Genomic DNA, 16,003 nt, shown 5'->3' on the forward strand with positions numbered 1-16,003 from the left:
CGACACGCGAGTCAGTGAGGTCTTGATAGCTGCTACGATGGAACGTGCAATATCTCGCCGAGGAAAGCGTGGATGAGGGGGAAGAGGGCGTCCGCGTCTCAAGGAGAGATGAGGGAGAGAGACCAAGAGATGTGGCAGGAAAGGAAGATGGGGAAGGGGAAAACAGAACCTAGACTTGAAGAATTGACAGATCCAGAATAAAAAAAGTTTCAATCGGGATTTATAAAAATGAAGAGTCCTCAATCAAATATTATCGGGAAAAAACGATATAATGAGCAGTCCTAACAAGAAGAAATAATAAACGAAGAGCCCTCCTTTTCTTCTTCATAAAGTACTATTTTACACAGTTCCGCAGCTCAAAATTCAAAGAAAAATAATTTCCCGATTGATAATCAGTAGCAATTTAACTCATTGTCACTCGGATTCTCCTCAATATACTATAGATATATAAATAGAAGGGTACAATCAATCGTCCATACGAGAAAAGGATGATTTAAAAATAGTAGAAAATTGCACCCTCATTTCATTTAGAAGCTTTTGATCTTTGCACGAGAAAGGTTCCACCCGTGGAGGTAAAAAATAAATAAATAAATACATTAGAGTCGTCAGTGTTGGTTGAAAACCCATACTTGACCCACTTTATTGAAAATAGGTCAAAGATGGGTTAGTTAAATTCTACAAACGGATTATTTTTGGGTTAGCCTAATTATATGTGGGTTATAAATTTGTTTGTCTTTGAACCCATTACAATCCATTTAGCTACACAAACAATAACCTAGGATGCACAGACACTATTCGACACGCGATCAATACATGATCAATAGTTGTCAAACATCCGACACGTGGTTACCACTCCGAACACACCAGCGACAAAAGAGTCAATTTTAAATATTTTCAATAAATTAGGGATCAAAATGTAAATCTATCAAAAATATATATACTCAAGTCATATACCTAGTCACCCAAAAATTAATATACCCAACCAGCCCCAAAAAAACTAATCGTGAATCCCTAACCGAAAAAGAAGAAGAAAAAGAAGAAACTCACCTCTGATATTTTCATATATACATGATAATTTATACGTTTAATATACAATGTATCCTAACGTATCAAATTTCTCTATTTTTTTTTTATAAATGACGTGTTGACGTGTCATGTCATGTGTTGGTATCGGTGCTACTTAGATTAATATTCACCGCCGTAGAGTTAATGGACAAATCCAAAATCGCACCTGGAGAATGGTATGAAAAAGTAATAATCAACAATTGGTAATAAAACTCCAAAGAAACTTAAATTATTACAAAAAAAATCGATTTACATGACTAAGAAATGCAAGAACCCTAAAAACATGGATATATATGACAAATACTATCGTGGCCTTTTTTTTTTTTTTTCTCTTTTCAACCTTAAAAGACCATTTAATAAAAATAAGGCTCGCGTGGAACATATACTTTCACCGCCACTTGATCATTGCCGACTTGGGTGTAAAAGACTAAAAGCCAGCTGCCGAAATCTCATCCAAAGCCAAATTCCAAGTTAACGGGTTCAACTTTGCTTTGCTACTTCTTTCTGTTTTAGCAACAGCTCCCACGTTCAAAAGGTACAAGAGTAAGATTATAGATTGGGCTTTTGGTTGGATTGGTTGGACTTAATTATCTTGAGCCTTTTTTTGTTCGTATTTAATAGTAAGAGCACATAAAATGCCCAAAAAGCCAACCTTACATTATCTGTTGTGGAATACGAATTTGTTATGCTTTTAATTACTTTTCCCTATGCTGGCATTATTGGTATTTTACCTTCTTCTTTTTTTGTCGATATATTGATATTTTACCTTTAAAGAGTTGATTTTGGCTATGCTTCGAGAAGACCTGTCAAACAGATTGGTCGAGTAGGGATTGAATCGGGTCATAAATGGCCCGACCTAAATAGGCCTATTTAACTTATTTATGATCCATTAATTGCAATGCAAGTCTAGTGACTCATATTCGATCTAACTCTTACCCGATCCAATCCATATTGCTTGAATACTCCGTTTTAAACTAAATTTAGGAAAGTTGTTTCCTATAAATTTCTAAAATAATTAAACTCAGCGAAATTCCTTTATTTTCGCAATAGTCAATTTCATCATACTTTCTTTCTTTCCCTTATTTTTGCATAAAGTTCTGCTTTCAATTATGGATAGAAGAGAGCAATATACTCATTCGCTGTTTGCATTGCAGAAAAGAATCTGGGTGGTAATTTAAAAATTAATATTGATATCTTAATTCTCCATACAATTGAAATTAATTTATTAGACTATCTCCGAATCCCAGATTTCCATGTCTTCTACTTCAAAATCACATGCCATGTGTATTGAACATTTATTATAGAGACACTACTACATGGGGAGGATTACCAAAAAGCTCATAAAACTATTGTAATTATACCAATTTAATCCTAAACCTTTTGCATTTGTGTCGGTTCAGTCTATGCAGTGCTAACATGACACTATCGACACTGACATGGACTTTTTCTCATAAAAATTTAATATTTTTTAAATTTTTATTTTTCTTTTATTTAGTGTTTTTCCCCAACTCTTAGGGCCGGCGAGGGCGGTGTGAGAACTTTTTTCAGAAAATTTATTTTTTCTTTTATTTAGTTTTTTCCCCAACTAGGCCTGTGCATCGCCCCCGCCGGCCCTATAGATTGGGGAAAAAACAAAAAAAAAGATTAAAATAGTGTTAAAAATTACCACATCAATCCTTACCAAAAAAAAAAAAAAAATACCACATCAATTGCAATAGGTTACAACTTTTTTGGTAATTTTTTCCTAATACATGCACATCACATTCATATTGAGCTTGACCTTATTTATATACTAAATATGTGCACAGTCATGAAAGTTCTGCAAAGTTAAAAAAGAAAATTCCAATTATCTTTGATAACGATTTTATTGTTATCGCTAAATATGGTAGGGAAGACCTAAAAATTATCTGGAAAGTGTAAGAGAAAGAAGACAAATTACCAAAACCCATTACGTCTTTTAATGTTCAATTATGACTTAATCAAGAGGGAGCATCCATCTTCCATCATCATCATCATCATCATCATCATCATCATCATTCCTGTTGTTAGCTCTACGATAAAAAGTTAAATTTGTGGGCGCCCACGCGCAAGACGGAAAAGAGGAAAAATAACAGAAAAGGAAAAAGAGAATAAATTTGAGCATCATTCCTGCATGTGTCGGCTTTCGTACACTTTTGACATAAATATTCTTTGAACTTTGACCTAATATGTAATGTGATCCCTAAACTTTTAATTTAACTAATATGATCCATGAACTTTAGCCCAATATGTAATGTGATCCCTCAATTTTTAATTTGACTAATATGGTCCCTAAATTTTTGGAACATGTTAAATTTAGTTTCTCAATTATAAGAAGATGTTCAATATAGTTCTTTCATATGTTAGATATTTTTCTATAGTTCATGCACTAAGTTAAACATATTCCAAAAGTTTATGAATCACATTGCACATTGAACTAAAGTTCATAGATTTTGTTAGTGAAATTAAAAGTTTCGGGACCACATTATACATTGAGCCAAAAATTTAAAAAAATTTAAGTCATCTTCCCTCTTATTTATAAAGTGATGAGTATCGAGTTCCAAACATACGTTGAAACACATAGGGCAAATCCGTCAATTTCCTACCAAGTATTATAGGCCCTTCTTGTTCAGGTGCTGGAGACAAAAAGGGGAAAAAATAAATTACTCTTTCTTAAGGAAAATATGAATAAATCTCCTTTCTTCTTTAATAGGAAATGTCGTCAATCTGTCTTCTTCCTCTCGCGCTGCTTGTCGTGGTTCCATGAAAGAGACCAAACTCTCCATCCATTATATACTCTCATTCGCCTCTTCGTCTCCTTTGCCACAATCGCAAAACTTGTCCAACAGAGAACGGGAACAAAACAGGAAAACGTCGAAGAAATGGAGAAGATCCAGCACTCCACGGTTCGCACCAACGGCATAAACATGCACGTGGCGTCGGTTGGCGAGGTCCTCTTCATCCACGGCTTCCCGGAGCTCTGGTACTCGTGGCTCTCCCAGATGGTGTCCCTCGCGGCCCTCGGCTACCATGCCGTCGCGCCCGACCTCTGGGGCTACGGAGGCACCGATGCGCTGCCCTCCGCCGCGTCGTCCACTGCGTTCCACGTGGTGGGGGACCTGGTGGGGATGCTGGAGGCGCTGGGGATAGGGCAGGAGTTCGTGGTGGGGCACGACTGCGGGGCGATGATCGCGTGGTACCTGTGCCTGCTGAGGCCCGACCGGGTGAAGGCGTTGGTCAACACGAGCGTCCCGTGGTACCCTGGCGGCACCTGGTTCCCGAGTGATCCGGAGAAGAAGCCCGTCGAGTCAATAAGGATGATGTACGGAGATGATTACTACGTTTGCAGGTTTCAGGTGAGAACTAATGTCGTGCGGTCGATATCTTACTCGGTTAAGGCTTTGATCTTTTAAACTTGGTAGGAGCCTGGGGAGATGGAAGAGGACTTTGCGAAAGCCGATACCGCCAAACTCATTCAGCTATTCCTCACTAGCCGGAATCCAGGCCCACCTTGCGTGCCTAAAGATTTAGGGTTCTCAGGAAGGATTAAACTGTTGGAGGAGCGCCAGGTCGACTTGCCGTCTTGGCTCACCGAGGATGACGTCAGCTACTACGCCACCCAATTCAGCCGGACCGGCTTCACTGGAGGATTCAACTATTATCGTTGTCTGGACTTGTACGTTTCTCTCTCCAAAGCTTATTCTATCTTTACAGGTCGAATGTTTCGCGGTTGTACGATACGGTAAAAATTGATTTCTCTCTCCAAAGCTTATTCTATCTTTTGAGTTGGTGCCATCCTCAAATGCTTTTAAGTGGGATTATCTAAAGCATATTTTAATAGTGAAAACGTTTCGAGTGAAGTTGGTTTTGAGCTAATTATGCAAGTCCGATGGATTTTGATTTCTCTCAATAAATTCATATCATGTTTGAATCGTATTTCCCCGTCGTGTCTAAAATTGTTCCCTACTAGATAAGTCGACATTCCCCCAAATCCTTTTTTTTTTTGTCATAAGAATTTCCCCCAAATCTTCATACCGTAACACAGTCGCTGCTTTATCTAATCTAATATCCAAGGCTGTGTAAGAAATGTGATTTAAATGTATCGAATTTACTTCAAAAAGATTATTACATGTTCATAATAGGATCATAAAATTTCTAATAAAAGGTAAAAGTTCTAGAGTAACCTCTTAAATTTTTTCCTTCTCCTTCATAGACATTTTTGGCATCGCAATCGAAATAATACTTCAAGTCAATTTTCGATTGCTAATAACTCCTTTACAAGCGCAGAAACTGGGAGCTATCGGCCCCGTGGGCCGGAGCGCGAATCGAAGTGCGGGTGAAGTTTATAGTGGGGGATCTGGACCTCACGTATCACATCATTGGCGTGAAGGAGTACATCCACGGCAGTGGTTCTAGGAGGCTGTGCCCAACTTGGAAGAAGTGGAGGTGATAGAAGGAGTGGGTCACTTCCGCCAGTAAGAGAAGCCTCAGGAGATCACTTCTCACACTCTTGACTTCATCAAGAAATTCTCATCCCCATGATCTATCTATGAGTCTATCCAACAAATTAAGGATGAAGATGTTGTTCCCCCTCCACCCCACCACCCCCCCTAAATAAAGGACGAAGCTGTTGCTTTTTTTTAACTGTTTTTTTTTCTTCTTATATTTCTGTCGTTGGAAATCACAAAGGAAGCGATATATGAAGTAATCTAATATAATATCACTGAGTATTTAAATAACTACTTTTATCGATTTGTGTACACTGGTTTTATTATCTTGGCATTTTTCTCTAGGATATATTGTTGTTACTCCTCAAATCGTAACAGAAAAATGTAACTGCTTTTTATTATTGAGAGAAATACGATAAGACTCCCGACACTCGTCACGATATGCTAAAATTTTTTAGTTCATGTCTTTAAAAATGTAACTTTTCATGATCCTGAAACTTCTTTTTTCTCTTTCTTATCCGAAGTTGTGCAGTATCACTTGAACAATCAAAATGACAAAGGCTTTTGCTCTGTGGCAATTAAATTCGAAAGCTTAAGTTTCGGATGATTGGCCATCCCCTTTGAGATAATTTTGTAACTGAAGTTGCAAAGGGCAATAAGTCTAAACTTATTCATACTTAGTGGTACTTTATGAAAGGATTCTGTATCCTACGGTTTCATAGAGTGATTAGTAGAAGTCTACTATGTGCTTCTTCAGTAAATTAGACTCGCGGTACTATTATGTGCGTCATTTCTCAACGTGGACCGATTCCGCTGTCTTCTTTGTACAGTGGTAGCTTGAAAATACTTCGTGTTCCTATCTCCCCACCCCAATTTTAGCCAACTAATATGTGATCTCGTAGAACAAGCTAATCTCCTCCTCAGTGAAACCCTAGTCTCTTCCCCTCCCCCTTTAGCTCTCGCCGCCGCTGCATATTCCGGGGGAGGGAGAGGAATCTCTCTCCCTCCCTCCCCCCACCCCCTCATTTCTGTCTCTACTCGGCTTCTCCAACCCCACCCCCATCGATCCCCTCTCTCTCTCTCTCTCTCTCTCTCTCTCTCTCTCTCTCTCTCTCCTTCGGCTCGGCTACAAGTACTTCCTCCCGCCCCAACACTTCTTTCAGTCCGTCCTCACCTTCGTCACCATCGCCTCTTCGTCGCGTCTCGGAAGCCGCGGGAGCCGAACGCGTTCGTGAGGATAGCCGCTGGGTGTCGGCTCTTCAACGTCCTTTGTTTCACTCATCTCGGTTGGTTTTGCCTTGGAAGCTAGTTCTAGTTTGTGCTTCTCTGGTGAGGAGATCGTTGCCGTTGGGAAGGAGATCGTCGGCGTTGGGAAGAAGATCGTCGTGCCGAAGCTTTCGTCTGTCATCAGTTTTCTCTGCTAGTTTGTCTCTTATTTTCTCTCCCACTGTGTTTTGGGAGTTTGTCAACATAAATAATTTTCTGCAGCTTTTTAAGCTGCTTCTCTATCTCAATTTAGATTTAGATCTAGATCTAAGGATTTTACTCTCCCGATCTATATTTAGATGTAGATCTAAGAGTTACCTACGGGTATATTACCTGTGCCCTTTCAACACACTATTGTTGTTGATGTTATTGCTTGGCATTGGTAATGGGGGCGTCGAATACGGACGCGCACCGCAAGCCGTGGCATTTGGTATGGCAGTTCTAGGTGTGTGCCCATCATGGACTTTGATGATTGGCCGCCGCAAGTTCATCGTATTGGATCTACTCATGAAGGATGAGAGTGTGCTTTTAGATGCGGAATTTGACTTTTTATTGTCTTTTGGAAGTTTGAAAGCATTTTATGTATCTCTCTCGACTATCAATGGATAGAATCTTTCTTTCGACCAAAAAAAAAATATGTGATCTCGTACCCCAGTACATCTCTTCCTGTCTCGAAAGTTTTTTTAATCCGCCCCACGATTTCCCTTGAAGTTTCTTTACCGAAAGCTCCTCATGTACTATTAGTGATTTCAGTGAGCTTCTTCTTTAAACACTGTTGACGCCTAAATTTTGACTAATCTATTTTTTGCATAAAAATTATAAAAATCATCTCACATATTTATTTTGAGCATACATTGCATTGGCATATAATTTGGCAAGTAGAACACTTAATTTAGCATGCGTCTAGACTAGGCACGTGATGGAAAAATGCACCGAGAAGATTTGAAACTTCAGGGACTGTATTGCAAATACTTAAAACTTCATGGACTGTATTGCAAATACTTGAAACTTCGGGGACTGTATTGCAAATACCAAAAGAAGATGGAGAAAGGAAGATGGTGAAGAGAAAATAATGAAAGGAAGATGGTGAAGAGAAGATGAATATGAAGAAGGGAAGATGAAAATGGAAGGTGGAGAAATGAAGATGAAGAAGAGAAGATGAAGATGAAGAAGGGAAGATGAAAATGGAAGGTGGAGAAATGAAGATGAAGAAGAGAAGATGAAGATGAAGAAGAGAAGATGAAAATGGAAGGTGGAGAAATTAAGATGAAAATGGAAGGTGGAGAAATGAAGATGAAGAAGAGAAGATGAAAATGGAAGGTGAAGAAATGAAGATGAAGAATGAAGGATGAAGAACTTTGCCTATAAAAGAGGAGAATTGAGAGAGTTGGGGAGTGGAAGAGAATTGAGAGAATTTGTGAGAGAAATTCTTTAGAGAGGAAAAAGAGAGTTCTTGAGAAAAATCGTAAGAGAAAATTTGAGAGTGAAGAAAAGAGTTTTAGTCGAGCATCATCTTCGACGAGTCCCGGCACGTACTTCGCCTCTCGCCATCCAACAACGCCACTGCTTGCCTTTTTTCGACGATAGCCACGTTCTTCCAACTCCGAGATCTTGAAGGAAGCCATAACGTGTACGTGAGTAAGATTTTGTGTATTAGAAGGTAACCCTTTCCATCTCGATCTACAAAAAATGTAATCGTTTGGTGTGAACATTTGTTTGTTTATTTTAGACATGTCACATGTCCCAAAATTTAGCATTATTACATGTTAATTTATTTTTGTAAATACTCGTGATTGGCTGCGTTTTCTTTCTTTCTAAATCACCCATGGTGTATATCGTACAAAGTTCAATATTTTACATCCCCATAAAAAAGAAGAAAAAATCAAAAAATTGCATCTTTGAATTTCAAGTAAAATCCATCAAAATTGCCAAATCAAATATTTTTCATGAAAATGGTACCGAAAGGGCGTTAGAGTAATCTAGCGTAACCAAATCCCCGAATTCAAAATCTCTGGTTCGCGGAAATAAGATAGTCTTCTCCCGCTATTTTATTTAGGTTTCTAATCAACCTACCGAAAATGATTAGTGGCGACTCCAAATTCAAAACACATTGCATGTTAATTATTTGAACTTTAAGTTGCGATTTGGTATGGACTTGGAAGAGTCCGAGTTAGGTTAGTTAATTAATTAACCTGATAATCCATTAGCCCGAAAATTAACTTGTTTATTTTTTAGGTCGTGATGACTTAGCGACTCCATTGGGGACTAAAGAGGACTTAGGCCAGAATAATTTCATGAAAAATAAAATCACTTGATCTGGCAATCTTTTTTGAATTTTAATCCTTAGGTGTTAAATGGTTTTGCGGGAAATGGAGTTATAAGGGGAGGAGTCTGTGGCTAACATCTGTTTTGCGAGCTTGGTGATGAGAATTTTAATTTTTGAACTATCGGAGTGCTGATTGCTTTTAAAATGTCGTGCATGCCTCTATATAATTGCACTACACCACCTTGACTTGTGACCGAACCCGGGTCACCCGATAGTTTCAGGATGGTATTTATGTGGTTCTTTAACCTTGGCGGTAAGGCTTCGCTAAAGGTTATCCCGCTTGGATCCCGAATTCTTCAAAAAATGGCTCAAGAGTTATTCTCATGCACGTAAGGCTATGATGCATGAGAGTTGCTCTTGTCGACCGACCCAAGCCGAGATGATTGGACCCGACTAGTCGTGACTATGTATGCAAGGCAGCAACTAGTCATGATGAACGTACGCGAGGCCGCGACATGTCGTTCTGTCTTTCATTTCATTTTGCTAAAAGAACTAAAATCTGAATCCACACTTCATGTGCATGTCTTTGTGATTGACATTTTCTTCCTACGAGCGGTAATTTCTTGTCTCTTATGCCCTGTTATCTCATTTTTATTTTGGGCTGGTCCATGGTTTAGGTTGATTTAATTGGCACGTAATCTATATACGAATGGGTCGCAACGATATCCGTTTCGTGCCTACTCCAAAGCTAGAGCTCAAGAAGCTATGGGGTAAGTTGAAGCCGGATGGCCAGCAGTACGTGCTCAAGCGTATCGGGTTCATGTTACCAATTCTTGAGATTGATGTTCAAAGCGGGATCATGCAAGCACTTGCTCATTTTTGGTGCCCCGAGACGACCACGTTTGTGTTCGGAGGTAAGTTTGAGCTCACACCCACTCTGGAAGAATACAATATTGCCATTGGAAAATCAATTGAGTTGGATGTGGTTGAACCACCTATTCGGGTAGATCCGGTGGTAGTGCTTGCTGAATTTTTGGGTTCGACAAAAAAAGAAATTGAAAAAGTGCTCAAGGGTAACTGCAGGGCATGCCCATTATCTTTCCTCATTGAATGTTTTGAAAATAACTCCGACCTCATGAGATCTAAGATTTTTATCTTAACCTTTTTCGGACTTATCATTTTTCCATTCCGTCAGAACGCTATAGATCCCGTGATAGCATGGACGGTAAAACAAGTTTGTGGTGGGGTCAATTTTGTAAACACCATCCTTGCTGAAACTTTCATTTCACTAACATGTTTCGCTCATTCCAAAAAAGAAAACAAGAAAGAAAAAGATAAGACTTTTCGAGCCCCAATTGAGCTTTTACAAATCTGGTTTTTCTCACACCTTTCTCAATTCGGGGAAAACATGACTGTATTTGAAATGGGTATGACTAACAACCCTATTTTAAGATTTAAACAAATACAGGGATCGAACTAAAAACTTGCACTATACGCGGTGGGTCCATTTATTCGAGAATCCAAATCCTAAGATTTTCCTTTGGCAAGCTGTATGGTTCCGAGTGGTAGAAGCTTGATTGTGCCATGGCGACCAGAAACCCGTGCCTTTGATGGGCATTTATGGAGCAACCAGCTATCGGCCTCTTCGGGTTACACGACAATTTCGGGTTCCGCGGGATATCCCGCCTTCACTTGGGCCCAACGAATTCCAAGTTCAATTTGAGAAGGACGAGAACTACGGAGCGTAACCGAGACGTCATTCTGAGGCTTGGCAGGAGTGTTCTAATCAGAAGCCGATTTGGCCCATAGAGGAGCTCACCGGAAAAATGAGGATTCACTTTGCCACAACTCAGTAAATTCAGTTTCATAACATCCCCTTTGAGATACTCCCGAAGATCCCGATCGTGACAATGCAGCATACCCGTCAAGCTCAACTCAAAGCCAGCGAAGAGAAGGCGATGAAGGCCCAAGAAAAGGCAGATGCTTTGGCAAAGGAGAATGCATGATTGCGGCGCGCCTTGAAGGCCCATTCGTCTATAGATCACGTGGCCTCTAAAAAAAGAAAAACCGTTTGATTCCTTGGTTTGCTTAAATTGAGTCATGTATTTACTTTCATAGGTTGGGTGTTTAGGAATCTCATCGTCTTATTTCCAATTTCACACTTTGCTTATGTAGTTTTTTACAATTTCATCGGTTGTCCTCAATTCTGATTTGGCTTGTTCCTATTGTACGATTTTTACTAAATTCTATGATCGAGTTTTGAGTAAGTGCCAAACACGAAAGTTGTAGACCTATGTTTCAACTAATGTCTTACAAAATTTCAGAATTAAATTCATAATTTAAGATGGCCCTTCGTTTTTTCAACAACATGCGGTTATAACAGTTTTCTGAACGTGATTTTTTGGAAAGACACATTAAACTGCTTTGATCCGTGCATTTCTAGTCCGATTGGCCAACATAAAAGTTGTTCATCATCTTCTCAACTATGAGCTCGTAAAATTTGGACATGTTTTGATCAACGTGCAAATTGATACGGATTTTTTCGTAAAAGCGGACAAACTGAAAATTACATGTTTCAATCCTTTGGTTATAATCACTTTGTTCGTTTGAGTCTAGAGGGATGCCATGGACCGGCTCGATATTCTTGCTCTCTGTACTCATTTTGCGTTTGTTACTACGTACAGGTAATTTATCACGGATCCTCCACATATTACTCGATCGGTCGCGAGGAAGATGGCCGACATCAACGCCACCGTCGGTGCTGCCCTAGACGAGAAACTTGGCTCCTTGACCGAGCGCTTCGAAAGAATGATGTCCCGAAAGATGGAAGAAATGATGGTTGCCTTCGCCGCCAAACTTCAATCATCCACCACCAGCCCACCGCTAACCATTCCTGCTCCAATTCCTCCTATGGACAACTCCGGTAAAGCCCCGGAAACCGCTCCCTATCGGACAATGCCGCTAGAAGACGTGATCTTCACGGGCGTGAGCTCGAGCACGCCGCCCGTAGTCCCAATCCCCCAAGCCAGCCCCGTGGCCCCCGGGTTGAATGGTGATACGGCCAAGCGGTTGGCCCAAATGGAACAGAGGATCCGAGAGGTCGAGGGGACTCACAACATACCCCAGATTGACTTGTCTGTCTTTTCAAAGGTCACGGTGCCGGAGAAGTTCAAAATGCCCGACTTCGAGAAGTATGATGGGACTTCTAACCCGGTTCAGCACGTCCGGATGTACCAGGCAAGAATGAATAAGCACGCGACCAACGGCCCCCTAATGGTCCAAACTTTCCAGGCTAGTTTAAAAGAAGCTGCCATGAGGTGGTATACGGACTACGAGATCTATCGGATGGATGATTGGGAGAAGGCAGCTAATGCCTTCATCAAACATTTCAGCTTTAACTTGGACGTGCTCACCACCAGAGAAGATCCTGAACAGCTTGAGATGAAGAAAGGAGAAACAATCAAGCAGTATGCCACCCGGTGGAGGAATGTGGCATCTCGGTGAAACCGGTCCCTCCGGAAAGGGAGCTCATGAAGTTGTTTGTTTCCACTCGCCGCGAATTATGAAAACCCGAGTTCGGGATCCCATTGCTACGTCATTCAGCCATCTCATCGCAATGGCTGAAGAAATCGAGAACGGTATGAAGAAAGGTTGGTACGATGATGTCACCACAACAACTAAGAGGTTTGCGGTAAGGAAAGACAAGGAGCCGGCCCCACGAGTCAACATGACCTACGCCCAAAAACCCACGACCCGGCACGCCGGTCGTACAGATTCCAAATCAGCAGCAGGCCAATTTCGGCGTGCAACGACAAAGAGGGAATCAACGGCCCCCTCGGCGGTTTACCCCTCTACCGGGAACCCCGTCGCAAGTACTCGCGGTTCTACGTAAGAGAGGTTTATTGACTTCCGAGCCTCTACGACTCTCAAGAACACGAGCTCGCCAAGATATGATCCATCAAAGAAATGTGATTACCACTGCGGGGAGCTTGGACATGACACCGACACTGTTTCGTGTTAAAGCATCGGATCCAAGATCTTCTTGATTCTAAGGCATTCTCGTTCCAAGGCAACAAACCGCCGAATGTCCGGAATAATCCTTTGCCGGATCATTCAAGTAAAGTTAATGCTGTATTCGGGTGGGAATTAGACAAGTTGGTGCTATTAAGGTGGAAGTAGCTGATATTCTCAATGCTCCGATCAGGGCAGGATATTATGAGGTCGGTGAACCGATATCACTCGATCGATTGAAGGAAAAGGTCTCCACTCTCACGAAGAATGGATTCATAGTCTCGGGCAAGTCAAACCGGGGGACAGTGGCCACTATATCCCCGGATTGTCATTGATCGGGATCGGGAGCTTGCAGCTTTGACCCAACCCGGGACTTTTCAAGAGTCTCGGGTGGAAGATGCTAAAGTGACTAACTTGATTAAGAATGACCCGAGTTAGCAGACATGCCCGCCTTGGAAGATGTAGTGGATGATGAATTTGGAATAGTCATTGCCTCGCCTCGGCCTTTTCCGTACGCTAATGACAAGGCGGTTCCTTGGTCCTACGATCTTGCCACGATAACAAGATCGGGACGCGCTTATAGTGATGACCAACCGACTAAACAAGTCACCGAGAAAGATGCTAAGGAATTCTTGGCTGTAATCAAGGCAAGTGAGTACAGCGTTGTCGACCCGTTGCGGAAGTCACCGGCTCAGGTATCCCTACTCGAACTTCTACGGTCATCCGAGAAGCATCGGGAGTCCTTGATGAAGGTACTCGGCGAAATTCACGTACCCGAAAATGTTGAACAGGACAAACTAGAGAACTTTGTGGGGACGATCCTTCTAAAAGATCAGGTTGCATTCGTTGACGATGTGATTCCTCTTGAAGGGCGAGGTCATAACAAAGCTTTGCACATAACGATCAAACATAAGCAAACTCACGTAGCTCGGGTACTTATTGACAACGGGTCGGCACTAAATATTTGCCCATTAGCCACATTGAATCGTCTTGGAATCGACACGGCCGGGTTGCGGACGGCCAAGACTTCCATCCGCTCATTCGATGGCGTAAAGAAGGATGTCTTTGGGGCGAGATCAACTTGGAGATTCGAGATCGGGCCTTCTTTGTTCGACATTCTCTTCCGGGTATTAGACATTCCTTCGGCCTTTAACCTTCTCTTAGGCCGACCTTGGATTCATAATGCCGGAGCTGTCCCATCAAGCCTTCATCGAGAAAATTAAGTTCGTGGTCGAACGAAGTTGGTATTTGTCCATGGGGAGGAAGATCACCGGATTTTCAATGAGACGGCCATCCCTTACATCGAGCCGACTCATGTTGAAGAAGATTCCTACTACGCTTTTGAGATAGTACACACCATCCATGCATCACCGGAAAGTCCTTTGCCGGTTCCCGAAATATCAGCCACTTCTCTTATGGTGGCTAAGATAATGGTTGGCAATGACTTCAAACCCGGTATGGGTTTAGGTCGACATGGCCAAGGGATTCGCACCCCAATTGAACCCAAAGGCCAATCTCATACAACCGGTCCGGGATGTCGAGGACGTGGACATAAAAGAGGCGTAATGGGTCGCGGTAAGCAGGCATGCGATCCTTTACCCCCACCTCTATATACCACTTTCCGATCGGTTGGAGTGGTTGGAGGTTACGATAATTTGACCCAATTCGAAGAAGACTTGGGGATTGTGTTCCCCGACACACCGAAGGATCGAGATATTCCGGTTGAGCCAATAGGGTCCGAAGAGGATGAAGGGGTCTTCGATATCGCTGGTTGTTTTGACGATGTAACCATTGCTGCTATATCCGAAGACGGAGCGCATGAAGAGGAACCTTACCCAGCACCTAAACCTTCCAAATCATTCGTCAATGCCATATGTGATGATCCACTTTGGAGGGTTTAGATTCGGAGTAACATCTTTATGTTTATGCAATCCCTCGCGTGGGACCTTTTCTGTTTCCTTTAGGTTTTGGGTCACATTGGGATTTCTATTACGTGTTGCACTCTTGAATTTTTTCCTAGAAGATGTAATTTCATATCAATAAAATTGCACTATTTTTCGAATCTTGTTGAAGTATCCCAAACCAACCCGATGACGATAACCAACGACCAACAAGTTTGTCATCATGGTAAGAACCGAGGGTTGGGCTTCTTTAAGAATTCATGTCCCACGGTTTTGAAAAAAAAATAATAACAAAAAATAAATAAATAAAGTTCTTCAAAAAAAAAAAAAACATCGCAATTAAACCTTGTTTGTTTTTCTGATTTTGTTACTTTATGTTTCAGGGGGATACATGAGGAGGGAAATCTAGTGGATTCAGAAGTATACGACCTAGATGAGTGCAGTCCAGTTATGAGGAAATTCGTCGGGATTTCGAACGACATGAGGAGATCAAGCCCTTGACCAGGTGAACAAACTGTCTCGGTCAACCTAGGCGATGCAGAAAACCCTAAAGAAGTTAAGATCGGGGCAAACCTTTCCAAAGAGATGATCGAGCGCTTGACTAAGCTCCCGAAGGATTACCAGGATATTTTCGCCTGGTCCTATGCAGATATGCCCGGTCTTGACCGTTCCATTGTCGAACATTGTTTGCCGATAGATCCTTCGGCTAAGCCGGTGGTGCAAAAGTCAAGGAGGGCCGGACAGAATTGGTCTAGAAGATCAAAGAGGAGGTCATGAAGGCGCTTGACGTCGGATTCCTTGAGACTACGAGAATATTCGATTGGGTTGCCAATATAGTCCCAGTCATGAAGAAGGATGGGCGTATTCGGGTCCGTGTCGATTATCGAGATTTGAATAAGGCCGGTCCTAAAGATGATTTTCCCCTCCCGCATATCGACGTACTTGTTAACATGATCTTGCAGGATTTGAATTGTTTTCATTCATGGATGGTTTCTCCGGGTACAATCGGATTCGATGAATGTCAATGA

At 41.6% G+C, this 16,003-nt stretch overlaps 1 pseudogene; it reads left to right on the plus strand.

Annotated features, from left to right (window-relative positions):
* Positions 1-3,965: 3,965 nt before the first annotated feature.
* On the plus strand, positions 3,966-5,660 carry LOC115731018 (annotated as a pseudogene).
* Positions 5,661-16,003: the final 10,343 nt, after the last annotated feature.

The sequence above is a fragment of the Rhodamnia argentea genome, chromosome 7, assembly GCF_020921035.1.
Source record: "Rhodamnia argentea isolate NSW1041297 chromosome 7, ASM2092103v1, whole genome shotgun sequence".
In the NCBI taxonomy this organism is placed as follows: Eukaryota; Viridiplantae; Streptophyta; class Magnoliopsida; order Myrtales; family Myrtaceae; genus Rhodamnia; species Rhodamnia argentea.